We start from the raw sequence: 17,261 nt of genomic DNA on the forward strand, positions 1-17,261 counted from the left end.
TCCAACCCCAGGGGCACAGCCACGGAGGAGGGAAGAAGTACATCTAGGGGAAAATATCTGGGCATGAGCCTGACGGGGTCAGAGAGCTCGCTCTTTGGGAAATGCATGATGTCAGAGCTGCGGGCTTGTCTGACCCCGCTGGGGACCCAACGCGGGTTGGGGCTGTTCCCTTGATCTCGCCGAGACTTGGTTTCCCCACCTGTAAAACGGAGCCTGGGAGTAGTGGTAAGCCTCCACCAAGGTGCATGGCTGCTGACTGCACCGTCACCGAGGTCTGAGCCCCAGGAAACACAGACCCCCGCCCCCACCACCGTCCAAGCTGCCCATCTGTTTTGAAAGGGGAAACTGAGGCACGGAGGAGCGGACAGTCTGTCTCCAGGGCGTGCTGCTGCTCCAGCGTGGGGTGCCGGGCCAGCGTCCACGCGTGTGTGTGCCCGCTGCCCTGAGCTCCCCGGTCGCGGCCACCCCACATTCACGCCCGTGCGTGTTCTTCTGAAGCAGGCAGCTCGCTGCCTCTGGACTGTGCCGCCTGCCCCCACGTGCACATCGGTGTGTCTCCTCAGCGTGCGGGAGGTACCCGGCGCGTGCGAAGGGCCGCGGCAGGGACAGGGCTATCTCCTCGGACCCGCGGGGCAGCAAGGAAGCCCCGTCTTGCCGCAGTGCCCCTGGCAGCCAGCAGGTGGCGGCATCTGCACAGTTACAGCAGGTGGGCTCTGGGGCCTGAAGTTTTCTGCTCGCTCCCTTTGTTCCTGCACTTGGGGAGACCCTGGCGCTCTGTGCCCACTCTGCCACCCCCTGCCAGCTCCTCTGGGCCTCTCTGTCCCCACCCACTCAAACCTCTGCAGAGCTCTCTCACCCGGTGACCACGGAACCCCAGGCCTGTCATCCAGGGGAAGGGACTCTGGACAGAAGCACCTGCTAGGGGCCCAGCGAGGCCCCGAAAACAAGACGTGTGGGGGCAGCTGTTAGACATAAAGGGGGTCCATGCCCACACACACACAAGATCCCGTAAACACAAGATCCTACTACGTGCCAGTCAGCACCTAGTAGGGCTGCACAAATATTGGTTGCATGAATGGAAATATGCCTGGGGCTCACCGAGGAAGCTGCCGTCCCTCCGCCTGTTGCTTTCTCACCTGGCTGAATTAGCTTCGACCAGCTGTCGCAGCCGGGGCCGCAGGCCGCTCCTGGCCCACGCACGGGCGTTGGGTCCTGTTTCACTGGGTCCACTGGGGGTTAAAAAAAAATTGCATGAGCAGCCAGCATTGAAAAACTGGGCATTTTCAGACACACCCATGAAATCCCTGTGCCCTGGGGCTATCAGGAGGCTGGACAGATGTCCATGTGCTCTAAGCCACCACGGTGGGCCATGGCTAAACAGGGGCTGCCTCTCTCAGGCCCCCAGACCACTATCTTGCACATGGCCTGCACTTGGTAAGAGCATGGCCATTCAGGGCCTCCCAGGACCCGGGCGCGTCCACCGTGAACCCACGTGCCTCAGACCTTCCTCAGGCGCTCCGAGAGTGTTGTAGCAGGAAGGGACCCACAAAGTCATCTAATCCTGTAAATAAAAGAAAAAAAAATCTGCAAAGGCCCGTGGGCATCACTGGATATTCTGGAGAAAGTGAGATGGGAGAGAGACCCCCACCCCACCCGGACCCTTCTGCTATGATCGGCTTCCCAGGCTGGAGCTCTGGGCACACATGTGCGGCCATTCACACACTCGTGTCTACTCGCAGCACTGACTTGTCCAACAGCTGGGAAAACACAAGTTCAGAGCTAGACTGGGGCCCAGATTCTCATTTTCCCCACAAACATGGTCCCTGTGCCCCCAGCCCTGTCTTCCCTGTACCCAGGACCCCCAGAGGCCCTGAGTGCTGACGCCGGCCTCCGGAGAGCACAGCTAATGGGAAGGGCGTGGAATGGGGGGGGATGGGTTCCGCTCTCGTCCGCAGTGGGTGTTGTACACGGAAGAGCCATGGACGTAAGTGGCGGCAGAGAAGGGGATGCCGGGGAAGAGGAAGTGTCCGCTGGACGGGCCAGTAAGATGCCATGTCCACATTTCCAAGGACCACGGCCGTCCACAGAAGCAAGTGTGCTGGGCTGCGTCTTGCCCTGAAGCGGCCCGAGGAGGGGAATGTGACAAGGTGGGAATTCCCGAAGCCCCATCCCAGGTCTGACCTGGAGGCGGGATGAGGTCCATTCAGGGGCAGGGGGAAGCACAGCCCGCCAGCCACTTGTGGGCAGGGACTGACGGCCAAGCTGTGCTCTCTGAGGCCACGGTGCGGGAGCAGCCCTGCTCCGGGAAGACCTCGGGGCTCCGGGGCTCGCTCTGCTCCCTTTGCTCCCTGGAAGCAAGGCTTCGGAGGCTTCCTGAAAAGGCAGGAAGTTGGAGATCCTTTTAATGAGTTTACTCAGCCTTTGGAATATCAAGTATTTGTTTTCCTAAGACTGCAAGGAAAGGGTCACCAGCCGGCCCCCTCCTGGGCAGCCCAGCTGGTTTGTCCTCAATTTGCTCGGGCCTCTAAAGAGCTCGGGGTGTTCAAAGGCCTTTCGCACCTGAGGCCCCCCAGCTCCGAGCCTGCAACACGGGCTTTTGTAATCCCTCAAATCCCCAGGCCAAACACTGGCACCAAACAGTCCTTTTCCAGCGTCGCTTTGAACTTCAGTCCCGGGGGGCATCTTGGTTTAAGCAGGACGGGCTTTGAAGAGGAAGTCGCTCTGTCCTCGGCGGGGACAGGGCAGAGGCCCCAGGCGAGCAGGGCCCGGGTGCACAGAGAGGTCGGCGTGCAGCCCACCCTCCGCCTCACACCCACGGGGCCACAGGGCCTTGGCTTCCCTGGGCTCGCAGACCCCGGGCAGGAGCCCACCCAGACTGCTCGCAGGGAGGGGGAAGGCAACCAGACCCGGCTTATCCCTTCCAGGACTTCTGTCTTGTGTCATTTTGACATATTTGCAGACTTGTGGGAAAGCACTGAGTGTAGGACAGGAATTCTGGGGTAAACCCAGTCTCAGGGACCCCCAGTAGTAATGCCTAACAACTTACTACATTCGCTGTATCTCTCCCTGTATACATACTCACACACGGACAGTCATTCTCTCTGTGATTTTCCCATAAGCTTTTAAAAGGTTAATCTCTAATGACATCACTGAACGGCTCCTCCTTGTAAGAAGTGAACATGTCCTGGGCACAGGCAGTATCCCTGACTGTTCCCCGTGCCCCTGGGGTCCCCCGTCCCTCCCCAAAGGAGGCGCACTGGCCGCCTCGCAGTGCGGGCAGGTGCCCAGAGCTGAATCACACTTTCCCTCGTCCTGCAACCCGCTCCCGTCCGTCCCTGGCGTGCTCCTCTGTTCCCTGCAACTTGTCTCGTTCTCTCAACAACTACATCTCTGAGATCTTGCCACACTGGTACGTAAGCCCTACGGCTCGCTTTATTAGCCGGCGCCATATTCTCTTCTCTTCAAATGGGCCCCAAATCAAAGTTTGCTGTTATCACACATGGAGGAAAGTGTGTTGGGGAAATTTCTCGTTGGCAGGAATGTCACTGAACAGAGGCCTGGAGAGCAGTTTGGCGTTCCCATTAAAATTCGTTGTGTGTCTGCTGTCCGGCCCACCAGTGTGGTCTCTGGATCCAGAGGACAGACCCCGACATGGGTTTGGGCGCAGAGCGACACACGGCTGACACACACACACACGGTGCTTGTACACGGCTGGAAGCCAAGTGGCACTTCGGCGGGAATCACTGTACCGGGGCTCTCCCCACTGGCTGGCAGGGTCCCAGGGGCACCCCAGGTCCTGTGATCACTCCATGACCTGGGGCTCCTGCTGTACCGGGTGTTATTTGGGTTCAGGGAACTTTGTAGAGCTCCTCGGTTTAGTGCAAATCCCCACTGACCACAGACCAATGCAGAGCCTCCTTGCAAGTCACCCTGTCCCATTGAGCAGGTTGTACTCTGCACGAAGGCGGAGATGGTGCTGGCGATGACGGTGATGATCGTGGAGCACACGCTAGGGCCCGGGCCACTGCTGACATCTTTAAATGTGTGATGGCGCTTGTTCCACGCTGGAGTACTGTGAGATGGGGACTCACATCCACCCCCCGTGGAGAGGACAGAAAAGCAGTGGCGCGGTTAATCTGACTTCCTCCGGAACACAGGGCTAGTGAGAACCGAGCCCTGACTGGAAGATCTTACAGCCCTGGTTCCCAGGGTGCATTTGTAAGGTAGCCGGGGGACTCCCAGCGAGCTCAACACGGCACCATGCAAACATTCTGTGTTTCCGAGGAGAACCGCACTGACTGCAAATTTGCAGCCTTTAGGAACTACTTAATAATGATAAATATGAGACTGTTAGGTTTTGCTCTGGGCCTGGGGTGGGTGGAGTCCCCGTGGGCTGAGAAAATCTGTCCATCTCATACACCGTACGACAGCCGGGGCCACCCCTGCTGGGACACTTTCTGTGGTTCCCTGCTGCCACACAATTAAGCCCCAGCTCCATATCCTGGCATTCCGGTGATGAAGGTCGGCTCTGTCCAGACCCCCAGCCCCTAGGCCAGGGAATGGGGGACCCGCCACGGCTCCTGGTAAGACAGTAGTAGCTCCCCACGGCTCCCCCGACCCCGGCCCTCCTCTGTGGCAGCCCAGGAAGCAGCAGCCAGGGAAACATTCTGCTCTGGCTCCTTAATGAGGCCCTGGGCTGGCCCAGGAGGCTGTTCCCTCTGAATTAGAAGCCGCGGCTCCCTGCAGACCGCGGGAGGCCGGGCCCGCCAAGCTCCTCTGTTCTGTTCTGTCACCTGCTTCTGTGCAGCTCACCAGGCAGCCTCGCGTCCTCCTCCCCGGCCCCAGCAGCCGCACGCCCGTGGCCAGGGGCTAACCATGCAGCAGCCCGGGGAGGGCGACCGTCTGGCCTGTGGATGGGGTCCCTGAGTCGCTGGGGCAGGGGCGCTCTTGGGACGGCGCGCCTTCTCGGGCTGCCTCCTGCTTACTGGGCCTCTCCTGGGCCATGAAATATGCTCCTGCCACTGCCCCACGTGCTGGGTGTCTGCACTGTCCCCCGCCAGTGTTTTTGGGGCACGGACGACGGGCTGATGAGCCGGAGCCTCCCATCCTCACACTACTCTGCGTCCACCAGGCTCCCTCACCTGGGGCTGTGTTCTGCCACAGAGTTGCCGGATAAAACACGGGACGTCTGGTTACATTTGAATTTCAGATAAACAATGGGAAAAGTTTTAGCGTAAGTGTGTCCCGAATATTGCAAAGGACACACATGAAAACGGTATTCCTTATTAATCTGAAATTTGCATGTAACTGCACACCTTATTTTTTTATTTGCTATCTATGACAAGCCTACGTAACCGTGAGAGCCCCATGCTTGGGCGAGAGGCCTGGAGGCAGCTGCCTGGGTTTCAATCCCAGCTCAGCCTCTTACAAGCTGTGTGACCTTGAGCAAGTTACCTAACCTCTCTGAGCCTGGATTTCTACTCTTGTCTCTTGAGGATAAGAGTGGGGCTTCCTCTGGAGTGTTGGAGGATGAAGTGACCCTCGAGGCTTGTACGAGGCTTGTCTGAGTCCAGCTCTGGACCAGCAAGAATCATTGTGACGGACACTGAAGACGCCAAGGTCCTCCTTGTTCCCCATCAACCTCAGCGCTTGGCCTTCCCCGCTCCAGCCGCCCGAGCGTCCTCAGGTCCGAGCTGCCTGCTTTCCTGCTTAGCACTGGTCCCATCCTGCCCCACCCCCACCACTGGATCTCCCCCCCTTACCTGGCTAATCCCTCCTGTGGCCCACATCCTAGACCTGAGTCACCTTATTCATCCATTCACTCTTTCGGCTAATGTTTTCTGAGTGCCTACGATGTGTCAGTCCCTGGTTCAGATCGGGGCTCAGCGAACTAGACCTTCAGGACACATCCAGCGGCCATCCGTTTCCACAGGGCCCACTGGCTGAGAATTATTTTTACATTAAAAAAATAAATACTATTTCATGATACGTGGAAATCATAAGAAATCAAATGTCAGTGTCCCCAGACGAAGTTTTATGGACACAGGGCCACACTCCCTCACGGACAGACCATCAGTGGGGCTTCGGAGCTATAGTTAGCAGAATGGAATTGTCGCAGCAGAGCCCATGTGGCCGGCAAAGCCTACAATATTAATTATCTTACCCATTGCACAGAACGCTTGCCAAGGCCTGGTCTCGATGCTGGGAATCCGGGAATCAGGACAAACAATAAAAGGCAGATGCAAATCTCTGGCCACCGACGCGCCTTCCGGTGGGGGAGACAGACGGCCGACGAAGTGGCTAATTGAAGGGCATCACAGCGTGATGGGAAGCGTTATGGGGCGATGAGCCTGGGGAGCCGGTGGGGAATGCCGCCCACGGGCCTTGCCATTTTAAATGCATGGCCAAGGAAGAAAGATGTCAGTACAGACACCCTGGGGGCGAGGGCCCCCAAGAAGGCGCTCAGAGGGGGAGTTCCAGCAAATGAAAGAGGAAGTTGGAGCCCGGAGAAGAGAGCACCTAGGCCCGGCCTGTTTGAGGAGCCTGGAGGCCCCTGTGGCAGGTGGGGCATTGCTAGGGAGGTGACAGACCTTTGCGGGGGGGGGGGCAGCAGGACCCAGGTCAGAGCCTGTGAGCATGATGGGGCTTGGGTTTTGCCTCTGAGATCAATGGGGAGCCATTAAGGGTTGGTACTGAGTTGGGAAGCCACTGCATTTGGGGACAGGTAAGGTCTGTGAGGCCTATTAGGATCTCAGAGGGGAACTGAGGAAGGCAGCTGGAAATCCAAGTCTGAGAAACAGATCTGGAAAGATCTGTGTGTAGACGGACTTGACCTGGGGCGCGGGTGCCGACAAAGAAAATCCTTCCCCGATTGCACGGACTGAGTCCAGGTGCCCTGGCCCACAACCGGGGAACACTCTGGGCTTCCTCAGGGTGCAGACCCCCGCTTTCGAGTACACACGTCAGAGCACGGGCTGTGCGCTCCACTGCCGCCGTGCAACTCCAGCCTGGCCCTCAGGAGCTGTGTGGCCTCGGACGAGTGACTCACCCTCTCTGTGCCTCCCCGTCCTCACCTGCAACGTGAGAGCGATGCCAGCACCTGCCTCGCGGGATGGTTTTGAGGGTTCGGGATGCTGGTGTACGTAACGTGTTATGAGCGACACCTCACTCCTAGTGGGCACGCGCAGATGAGTTGTGGATTGAGAACTCTACAGGGTGGCTCTGAGCTCCCTCGTCCCTGTGTCCCCCGTGCTCAGCACAGGTCTGGGACTCAGGGCCCCTGGGCGCTTGCTTTAATGGAGGCTTTAGGCCAGGCAGACGCTGTCCCCGCACATGAAGCGGGGGCCAGAGCCACGAGGGGCCAGGGCTGAGGGGCCGTGTGGTCCAGGGACAGAGAGGAGGGGGCAGGCATAGAGGATCCTACACAGCAAACCCCAGGATTGCACATTCTTCTCAGGAAGCAGGGAGCTACGGAAAGTTTTTAGGGTGTCTTAGACATTGAGAGAGGCTGGGGCCAATTTGGGGAATTCCTCGTATTTTTTTTTAAAGCAAAGAAATGCTACAAGGGGATTCGAAAACCTGGGGTACATTTAAACACTAGCGCTGCTCGGTGGGACTCTGTCCAGTACCTCCAAGAGGCAGGAGGCAGCCACAAAGAGTGACCCATCTGCACTTATGAAATCACGTTAGACCCCAAACGCTGTTTCTTACCTGAACTCCGGAGTGCGGAAAGGGATCTGAGTGGGCGTTTCTGGGTTTTCTCAAGCGTGGAGCAGAGCGAGTACCCGTCCTGGTGTCTGTCCGAAATCACTACTCCTGCATCAACAAATCACTACTCCGGCTGGGGCTTCATCCTCTGACAGCGTGGGTTGATGGGGGCAGAGCAGAAGGGGTTGGAACAGGGTGGTGTGAGGTTGGAAGGGGTTAGAAAGGATCAACCGTCCACAACAGGTGTTCGTTGAATAGATTATGTCGAATAGGCTGGGAGGGGGTCGCATGGACCAGCGCAGGTCGACAGGGGAGAACACCACGGGACAAACAGGAGAGAAGAGCATGGGTAGGGTCTAATGGGAGAGCCGGTGATCAGGGGTAAGTGAAGACACGTCTGCCCATTGCACACGTGCGGGCCTTGGAGCGAATCCCCTTCATTGCTGGGACACAGCCTGGTGGACGCGGAGTGGTGTGAGGATGGGAGGCTCCGGCTCATCAGCCCGTTGCCCGTGCCCCTAAGAACGCTGGTGGGGGACAGTGCAGACACCCAGCACGTGGGGCAGTGGCAGGAGCATATTTCATGGCCCAGGAGAGGCCCAGTAAGCAGGAGGCAGCCCGAGAAGGTGCGCCGTCCCAAGAGCGCCCCTGGCCCCAGCGACTCAGGGACCCCATCCACAGGCCAGACGGTCGCCCTCCCCGGGCTGCTGCATGGTTAGCCCCTGGCCACGGGCGTGCAGCTGCTGGGGCCGGGGAGGAGGACGCGAGGCTGCCTGGTGAGCCGCACAGAAGCAGGCGACAGAACAGAACAGAGGAGCTTGGCGGGCCCGGCCTCCCGCGGTCTGCAGGGAGCCGCGGCTTCTAATTCAGAGGGAACAGCCTCCTGGGCCAGCCCAGGGCCTCATTAAGGAGCCAGAGCAGAATGTTTCCCTGGCTGCTGCTTCCTGGGCTGCCACAGAGGAGGGCCGGGGTCGGGGGAGCTACTGTCTGACCAGGAGCTGTGGCCGGGCCCCCGTTCACTGGCCTCCAGCCCGGAGGTCTGGGCGGAGTCGACCTTCATTGCTGGCTTTTCAAGGCCTGTAGTCCCCTCTTCCTGGAGCAGAGTGTTTGCTAATGAATTTATCACCGCACTCCTTGAATTCACCTTCTGGCCCCTGTCATCCTTACGGATCATAAGAACGAGCTTTGTGCAAACTACGAGTGATGAACACTTCGGGGGAATGATTGTGCTGCCCGGGCCAGCCCTGAGCCACCAGCATGGGGGCAGCTGTCCTCACCCAGGAAAGACCCCGGTGACAGGTGTGGCCCCCAGGTCCCTGCTGGGACCAAGACAACATTCACGCAGAGCAACAGAGGCTCAAACCTTGAAAAACTTGAAAACCATTACGTGTGTGTATTGGAGTCACGCGGGTGCATGGCTCTAGTGGGCCTGGGGTGTGACGATGGGAAGCCGCGGGGACCAGGGCCACCCGGGGCTGGTCTGGCCCACCGGGAAGGGCAGCCCCCTCGGCTCCTGCCAGCTTTTGCCATTGGTGGAAGTATGCTAGGTCTTCCGATGTTTCAACTGAGGCTGGAAATCTGGGTTTTTTAAAGAAATTTGAGTATCCTTGGCACACAATGTTTTGTTAGTTTCAGGTGTACAACTGACTCACCTTTGCGGGGAGTTACCACTGGGCCGCAAGTGTAGCAACTGACATGCAACATTGTTTCCCGATCGTCCCCAGGCTTGCTCTCGCTCTGCCTTCTAGTCCTGGACGCTGTCACCTCCCCTTCCCCTTCTCTAGGTCTTTTCAAAATCTAAATTCTGAATTCTGAACGTTGTCGACTAAATGTCCAAAGGGAAGTGGGATATTACAGGGGCAAGGAGCTCACCCCTGCGGGCCAGGCTCGGCCCAGGGGCTGCGGTCTTATGATTTCGGTTTTAATTGCCCTGCCGTCTGCGGGCACAGGCCTGCACCTCGCGGGCACACGGGGCGATGGGAAATGGAGCTGACGTGTGCGCACACAGGGGCGCATCCTGGGAAAGTTCAGGAGGGCAGACTTTAAAGTTCAGAGTACAGCCGAAGGCCGACTTATCACGGGCACTTACGGTGCGGCCGGACCTGGAAGGCGTGACGTGTCCTGACCCATCCCTTCCTCATGGTGACCCTGCGAGGTCCGCACTGTCACTCTTGGCCTCCGTTTGCAGGTGGGGACGCTGATTTAGATTCTCCTTGGCCCAGGTATGTCCACCTCCCTCTTGGAAGCGGGAGGGAGGAGACGGGGAGACGCGCGTGGGGAGGCAAGGGTGCTGCTCCCCGCGGAGAGGTGTCCCGCCCCTGGCCCGTGGCGGGCGAATGCCGGAGCGGGACACACCCATGCTCTCCTCCCACCGGCGCCCCAAAGCCGCTGGTGTGCGTTCCTAGACCTGTTTATGCTAGCTGCGTTTGCTACTGTCAGCGTATGATTTAGTGAAATATAATCTCAACCAATGAAATACGAGTGCAGAAAATCGTTTCTGTGAGAAATACCTGGGATGCCTTGGAGGCGTTTAATAAAAGGGGGTTGCCAAAAAACTGTCTTCAGTGTAAACGTGGACGGACAACTGAAATATTTGAGCGGTAAATCACGAAACGCATAAAAGCATCCTCGGCTTGGACCGTTTCACAGATGCCTGTATGTTCTCCCCACACTTCAAGTAAACAGACTCGACATCACACAGGGGCTCTTAGTGGTGGTTTTGCCACAAAGACAGTGAAACACCCAATGGAAGGCAAACGCTCAAAGAGAAGAGCTTGTCCCTACATCGGGCCGTCGGCAGATAAATGCACGTCTCTGTAGTTTTAACTTAAAAGAGGTCAGTCTTTGTGCCTAACTCATCGTGGCATCAGATGGTTGGGCTTCTGGGCTCCTCGTGTCCACAGCCACTTTCTAGAATTTCCACAGCTGGGATGACGTGATCTCACGTGGTGGACGTCAATTATTTTTGGAATCCACAAAATCTACACATGAGCACCAAGGAGGGTCCCTGGGTTCCTGAGAACAGCTCTCCAGGAGAATTTACCCCATAAAGGGGTTTCCCTTGCCATCCTGCCTGGTGGGGAGCCGCCGGAGACCTGGGAGCTGCCATGCTTGTAGTCAGGACACGGGGCATGTTTGGTGAATATGTACTGGTTGGAAGCGCAAACTGTCAGGGGACAGGGAGATACTCTGGACCCTCAGTGAGTCACCTCCTTAAAACCACAGACGGGGATGCGTGCGCTGATGTTCTTTTCAGCTACCCTTTGGGGTACACGGCCTCCAAGACCATTAACAAAATCCACAACTTTCTTCGGATAGCAGCCTGGGAATGGCTCTCATGCAGGTCTCCTGGGGCAACACGTCGACCTCCATCCCCCAAACGTCAATCTCGCGATGGCCTCCAATGGCACTTTGGACAATAGTGTTCAGACGCTCAGAGAAAACAATAATATTTTCTAGGAAAAGCCGGGAGAGGTCCCTTTCCGTCTGTCCTGCTGACCAAAGCTTCGGTGACCTGACTTTTTCATCTGAACAAACGCCCCATGAATGTAGCTCAGACGCCTCGGGCCCCAATCGTTTAAAGACTCTCTTTAAAGAAACTAACAGATGAAAAGTGCATTACTCTCCACGCCAGACTTTGCAGGGATGAGATTTGAGACCATCCAAGGCAAAGGGGTACTGAAAATCAAGCGGAGGGGAGAAAAAGGCCCGTTATTTGGTTGGCTATTTGCAGAAAGGCAGACTTTCATCGTGGCCACAGGCCTGGAGAGTCATTACCTCCGTGCCGGGCTGAAGAGTATCCCTCAAATTCATGTCCACCCGGAGCTTGCCTGCGTGACCTCGCCTGGGAGTGGCGTCTCTGCAGACGTGATTAGTTACGGGTTTCCAGGTGAAATCCCACGGCGTTACGGTGGGCACTAAAGCCAGAGCCTGGTGTCTTCACGAGGCCAAGGGGTGGGGTTTGGAGGGAGAGAGGGTCATGCAGGGACGGAGGCAGAGACTGGAGGGACGTGCCACAGACCAAGGGACGCCTGGATGAGGCAGGAAGCGCCCTCCCCTGAGCCCGGCCGTGGCCCGGCCCACGCCCTGGTTTCAGGCTTCTGGCTGCAGAAGCTGTTTTTTTAAGCCCCCCCCCCCGCCCCACCCAGTTGTAGCTTGTCACGGGCCCCCCGGGGGCATGAATATAGCCCCCCAGCGTAAGCACCGCCACCACTAACATGTTTGATAACTCCCGCCACCTGCTGTTTATCTTTTCCTCCGGTTTCTCTTCATACTTTTGCCTGCCTGTTCTTGCAGATAAAATCTAGAATCCCTCTCTTCCGTGGGCAGGAGCCCTGGGGTCAGACTGGGTCAAATCCCGAGCTCACCGCCCACTGGTGAGCTGCTCAGTCTTGCTCCGAACCTGATTTCTCACCTAGAAAGTGGGCATACAAACGGTCCCACTCAGGAGACAGTGGGTGCTGGGCGGAGGGAACGCTAGAACCGTGAGGAGCGGGCATTTCTGGGGACGTGTACCCAGGCCACTCCCGTCCATGCACACGGCCCCAGGTCACACGCTCCTGTTCCCTGCCTCTCCTCATGCCCCAGGGGAGTAAGGGCGACAGCAGCAGGCTCATTTCCACCCAGGGATGGCTGCGAGCAGAGTGGGGAGGGGGCCCCTGGCTCGGATCCACCAGGACCCAGCGGGGAGGCCCGCTGCTTTGGGTCTCCGACTCAGCAGGCCCGCCTCTCCCCCAGGGCTCGGGGCCCCTGCCAGGTGGGTGTGGAGGTTCCACCTGGCCGTTGGGACCTGCCCAGATTTTCCGGCAGAGCCAGAGCCCGCGCCAGGCGCAGATAAGCATCTGTGTTTGCAAACAAACCAGCCGAGGAGGTTAGCTCAGCCGGGCCGCCTCCCGGGGGGAGGGGGGGGTTATCTCGCCCTGGAGATGCTCAGAAGTGCTGCCAAAGCCTCCAGGAAACCGAGGGCTGAATGCCCCGGGCCACCTGCCGCAGCTGGGGCCCCGCCCACTGCTCCCTGGACAGCCCCGGTGGTCTCCCATCGGGGCCAGACAGCAGAGGTGGCTGGCGGGGAGGCTGGGAGCTTGCTGTGTGATAAGCCGACCCGAGGCCGGTGGCACGAAGCAGCTTCGGCATCAGGGAGTCAGTAAGATAGGACAGGGCGGCTTTTCTGGGTCCCATGATGTCTGGGGATCCAGCCAGCAAGGCTTGAAGACTGGACATTCAGGAGTGGAAACTTCGGGAGGCTTTCTCTCTCGCACATCCAGTCCTGGCTGCAGTGACTCAGGTTGGCTCGCTGGACCTGTCCCAGCTCCTCCACGCGCCTCCTCCTGGGACTTAAGCTTCCCACAACCTGGTGGGCACGTTCTCAGAAGGAGGCCCCTGGGAGAGAACATCCGGACAACTGAGGCCCAACGACGGCCAGGAGGAAGCCCCGTGGCCTCAGAATGAGCAGGGGCCCCCCTCCGCCGTATTCTACCAGTTACGAGCACATCATTGGGACCGGCCTAGATTCGAGGGGAGAGGCTCGTGGCCTGTTGCTCATTGGGAGGGGGAACAATCCCACATCAGAAGAAGTCTGTGGGGTGGGAGATACTGTGTGTCCATCTTTGGATGACACGCCGAGACACAGAGAGGCCACGGCTGGAGAGTGGTGGGGTCGGGAGTGTACCTTTGGAGCCCGTGTTCTTCATGAATGTGAGGTCCTGCGCCACCCCCAACCCCGTCCTCGCCTTGCCCTCCGTGTGACTTCTGGAATAGACCTCTGGACCTCAGAGACCCCTCCTGGAAGGCAGGGGTGGTTGGCCACCTGGCCTCATCCGTGAGGACAGGGACCACCGACACATCAAGGAGTCACAGATGGAGGGAGGCCCCTGGTACCTAAGGGAGCTTGGCTAAGCAGACAGGGTCCTAATTCTCCAGGTGAGCACAGAATCAGGTACCCGAGACCTGTGCATCTCTGCCAGCCTCCTCAGATGGTACCATGGCACCAGGAGCCCTGCCAGAAAAGGTTGGCTGTACTTAGGCAAGAATGCATTCCCCATATGCCTAGCCTGGTTCACCAGCTGGCGGCCCCCTCATGGTGAGAAAGGAGAGAGGCTATGGGTCATTTCCGTGGGGCATTTTTCAAATCGGGAAAATACACCTCCTCTGGGCTGATTCAACCACTCTGATACAAGGTTTGGCCAACAAACAGTGGTTGTATATGGATTAGATAGAAGTGCTCCTTCCTTCAGCCTCCTTGCCTGGTGCCCTGATGCAGTGTACAACCTGTTCAACAGTACATAGCAATCAGGAGTAATGAGATTCTCAGCTCCCTCTCCCAGTTTACGGGGTTTTATGAAACCAGGGTCAGCTGAGAGTCCCTTCTTCCCTGAATGTTCCACACCGTCCCAGGCCCCTTAGAGGGATGGGAGGCCTAGCCCCGCCTGATCTGGTCAGGTTTCACATGAGAGCCACGAGAAAAGAATGACAAACTCTCCTTTGCTCTGAATTCTCTTGTCTTTTATTTTCATCCTCCCCAGTTAAAACATTAAGAAGGTATCAGGTATAGGTTCAGATCACACTTTTATTTCGATCACCAAATTATTGACCAGAACAAAAAAGTCTTGCATTAAATAAAATAGGATGCTGACTTCACATGTGCCCTTCGTTCATCCCGGGACGACCCATTCATTCGTCTGTAAATAGGAATAGAAATAATTGGCTGCACCTGTAGCCCAGAACTACTGTCAGGAGCAAGTCAGAGCAGATGTTTAGGACATCTCTATGCCCAGCGTGGGGCTACAACTCACAGTCCCGAGAGCAAGAGTGGCACGCGCCCCTGACTGAGCTGGCCAGGAGCTCCTGGAGGTTTTTCTTTTTAACCTAAAAGACGTATAGAAAGAGGGCAGAGGAAGCTGTTTTGAAGGAGGAGTCCCAGGAGGTCTGAGAGTGAGTCCCCAGGACCTGGAATAGCACAGTTCTCAAAACAAACCTGATTTCTGTGGCGCAGACACAGCCTGGTTCCAGCTCCCCCTGGAGATCAGGACGTTCCCCGGGAACTGCATGGGCACCTAAGCCCCCCGCTCCATGGTAGGTGTCAGGGAGGGAGCGGGAGGACAGCAAGGTGAGCCGAGCAAAGGTGTTTCCAGCATCAGGAGCAGAGTCCAGCGGTGCCTGGAGCCTGGAGGGCCCAGGAGGGAGCGTGGCCCTGGGGGCTCCTCAGACATGGGGTCCTGGGCGCGGCTCAGTCTCCTGACTTGTTTCCTTATCTTTCATCTTCAAAATGGGGAAAGATAGTTGTGTGTCAAGCTTGCTTGTCATCAAGAGTGGGTGGGAAGGGGGTGTGCACGCGTCTGTCACGGAACGGGGCGTTGGGAAGGCTGCTCACACCCCAAACCTTCTGGCGACACGGAGGGAGGTGTGGGATGTCCCCATCACGGGACTCCGGGCTGCACCCCGACTCTGATAATTACCGAAATCCGCAAAATCGGGCAGAGTGCCTACACCGTGCAGCAGGAACCACAGGGGCCACGTCAGCCGCCGTGGCTGAGGCTGAAGATAAGCTCTATTTGAGGACACAGGACGTCCCTGGGGTTCCGACCACCACACGAGTCGCCGGCCACGGCACCCGGTCAGAGCCTGTCTCCACGTGCCTTCTTTGGATCCCGGGTCCCGTCTTCGCGCGGGCCGCGGAGGCAGGCGGCTAAAGTCACAGGCAGCAGGACACCCGTTTCTCGTCTTTAACTGCAGGAAGGGAAAGAGAGCAAGGTGGGAGGGGCGGTGGTTTATGGATTGCCACAGCCGAGTGAGGGGCCGATCCGTGACCTCCCATTACTCCAGCCTTGTTGGCGGGAAAGCCTAGAGCAAGCGCCACGAAAACCCCAGCTGCCAGTCGCAGGGGGAATGTTCTGGAACTGCGAGACTTTAATCGTGGAGAATGGGAGACTTTTCTTCGGAGAGGCCATTGGTGTCTGGTTGGCCAAGTTGCTCCCAATGGCTGGATGCTAGTTTGGAAGGTGATGGAAGGGGCCTTTTATACCTTTTTATACATAGGTAAATTACGCTTTAAAGCTAAGTTTGAACATAAATAGGCTTGTAGGCTTCCCTACAAGCGGAAGAGGGTGTCCTGAGCGTGATCTGGGCCGTGCTGCCGGCAGGTTTAACCCGCAGGCAGTCATTCGTGTCTACGCACACTGAAGATGAACGCAAACCCGAGAAACACAGCCTGGTGTCCAAGCTTTCCCAGCGTGACTGACCCGAGTGCATCTGCTGTCCCAAGCACTGCAAGCAATGGTGCAAATGAAATGGCCGAACCCTCACGGCAGGACCCCCACCCAGTGCTGCGGTCCCGAGAACTTCACAGATGGGGACACTGAGGCAGCGTGGGCACGGGAAGCCAGCCAGGGTGGTCTGGTTAGTCCTCGCTGGAGCCAGGGTCCGAACGGCGTGGGCCCGGCTCGGGGAGGTCCTTCCAACACCGCGTTCTTCTGTGCTGGCTGCGCTAACCTGGTCCCTGTTTTGTCAACCCGCCCTGTTTTCAACTGGAGTCATCACGCTGCAGAGGTGACATCCCGCAGGCATCCGTCTGAAGCCCGGTTTACGTGAGAAGTGACAATTCCACAGACGGCACGAACGTGCCACGTGTGAATCAGACACTCTGGGTTCCAACCCAGATCTGCGACTCACAGGCCCGGTGACCCGGGAAAGCACGTGGGACCCCCACCCCGTCTCGGAGCTGAGCACGAACCCTACGCGTGCCAACCAGCCTCGGAGTGTGGCCGTGAGGATCTGGCGTGACACCGTCCACAGTCCCACCGCAGAGCTCACGCCCGCTTTCCGGGGCCGGCCACCACAGGGACAAACGCTGGCCTACTTTCCAGGCAGGAGCTTTCAGACTCTGCCCCAGATACACGCTTGTTAGCGGAGCCAGCACAGAGGGAGCGGTGACCTGGCGGGACCCCGGCTCCGCGCTGGGAAAGGCGTGAACGCCAGACAGCCTCCGCGCACTCCGTTAAGGAGAATCCTAATTTACTGAGCGTCCGCTTCCTGCGTGACGGTGAGTGCTGCCGAGAGGGGAAAGGGACGGCTTGGCTTTTTAAACAGTAACTGGAGGAACGTGTCTGCTGGAAACTCCACTCGGCTGCGGACCTCCCTCCCTGAGCTCTTCCCGTCTTCCCAGCACACACACGTCTCCCCAGCGTGTCCCGGGGCAAGGCCAGCGGGCGCCCACACAGGCGCTCGGATGTGTCTTGGTGCACCTGGGAGGACTTCGGAGGGGATGGGAGGCGGTGTGACGTCCTTCTCAGAGCGGCCACGGGGACGGGCGTCCGGCCCTGGAGAGGCAGCTGTGGGTCAAAGCTGAAGGACGAGCAGGGCTCAGGGGACACAGGGGTCCCTGCAGAGATGGCCCGGCCCACGGCTGCCCCGAGCTCGGCACCTTTGTGGATACGGGAGCAAAGCTCCAGCTTGGCCTGTTACGGGGCGGCCCCAGGGGTCTCCGCCATCAGCAGGGTCAGGGAGGTGACCAGCACCAAGCTGCTTGCTCTGTGCCGGGCGTGGTGGGTGTGCCGTGT

The sequence above is a fragment of the Martes martes genome (assembly GCF_963455335.1).
Source record: "Martes martes genome assembly, chromosome: 13".
NCBI classification, from domain to species: Eukaryota; Metazoa; Chordata; class Mammalia; order Carnivora; family Mustelidae; genus Martes; species Martes martes.